We start from the raw sequence: 1760 nt of genomic DNA, 5'->3' as shown, positions 1-1760 counted from the left end.
TTTTGTTCGATAACTTGTTGCCATTTTGAAGGTAATTCCATTATGCCTCTCTTATAGAAACCCTTGTCCCTATTGGCAAAAAACTGGGACATTTGATTTTCACAAGCTTTTCTTGAGGCGAATTTTTCACCAGCAAAATCATTCGCCATAGACAGGAACAGGTGGTAATCACTTGATGCCAGGTCCGGACTATAAGGTGGATGCATAAGAATCTCCCAACCAAACTCCCGGAGCTTCTGGCGAGTCACTATCGATGTGTGTGGCCTGATGGAACACAATTCCTCTCCTATTGGCCAAAGCTGGCCGCTTCTGGGCGATTGATTCCTTCAGACGGTCCAATTGTTGACAGTACAGGCCCGAATTAAGAGTTTGGCCGTAGGGGAGCAGCTCGTAGTGAATGATTCCCTGCCAATCCTACCAAACACAGCAAAGCCTTCCTGACTGTCAATCCTGGCTTGGCCACCGTTTGCGCCGGCTCACCGCGTTTCGACCACGACCGTTTTCGCTTGACGTTGTCGTAAGTGACCCACTTTTCATCACCAGTCACCATCCGTTGCAGAATTGGGTCAATTTTGTTGCGCTTCAGCAGCAATTCGCAGATGGAAATTCTGTCCATTAGATTTTTTTGCGTTAACTCAAAAACGTGTGGCACTCATACATCGAGCTTCTTTTTGTGTCCAGCCTTATTCATGTGGTTCCAAACGGTTTTTTGTGCAATGTTTAGCTCCTAGGCAATCGAAAGTGCTTACATGATGGTCGGACTCGACGATTTCCATTATTTTATCGACATTTTCGACAATTGGCCTTCCAGAGCGTGGTGCATCTTTGAGATCAAAATTACTGGAACGGAATCGACGAAACCAAAATTGCGCGTGATTGGCTGTTACAGTATCAAGACAATAAACACTATTCACATTTTCAGCTGCCTGGCTTGCGTTTTCGCCTTTATCAAAGAAAAACTAAAATATGGCGTATTTTCTCTTTGCTGGTGTCCATCTTTAACGCGCGCTCAAACAATACTGAGTCAAACAATCATAAAACTGTCTTAGAAGTTTTTTTAGTACGAAATCTTATCTTTCTAATGCCATCTAGCGTAAACCGATCGCACTTACACAACGCCAGATACACATTACTAAAGCCAGCTATTGGAAAAATAATGGATTTCTTTTTACTACACCTTATATATATATATATATATATATATATATATATATATATATATATATATATATATATATATATAAACAATGGTATATTAAACTGATATAATACGCATCAATAAAACGTATTGTATTGATTGAATGCGTCGCCGTTGATACGCATTGTCGATAGTAATATTATCTAATAGAAAATTACTATTTATTACGCATATCTTGTGCAGGGTGGGACCCGATTGACCTCGATACGATTAGACACAGATTGTAATGATTGGTTTGACCTAGTAATTTACTAGATAACTCTTTTTATTGGTTGGTTGTGTCCAATCGTACCGTAGTCAATCGGGACGCTCCCTCAAGTGCACGATGTAAACCAGGCCACTGAGAAGGCGCTAGCGTACGGTGAGATTTCTCCTTTGATTATATAACCATGGACTGCTAACGGCGATTCTAAGGGCAGTAGCACATAGAAAAACTTAAGCAGTAATGTCACGTCCCGGCGGGTCGCGGCCGCAAAGGGTGGATGCGGGGCTCGGACGGTCGCGCGGGGCAGATCGCTATTTTCGGGTCAAGCGAACCTCCGCGGTTCTCCCCGGGAATACG

The sequence above is a fragment of the Odontomachus brunneus genome, unplaced genomic scaffold (genome assembly GCF_010583005.1).
Source record: "Odontomachus brunneus isolate Ranch 3 - 2012 unplaced genomic scaffold, Obru_v1 Obru_scaffold_278, whole genome shotgun sequence".
In the NCBI taxonomy this organism is placed as follows: domain Eukaryota; kingdom Metazoa; phylum Arthropoda; class Insecta; order Hymenoptera; family Formicidae; genus Odontomachus; species Odontomachus brunneus.
Note: the sequence above shows the minus strand (reverse complement) of the source record.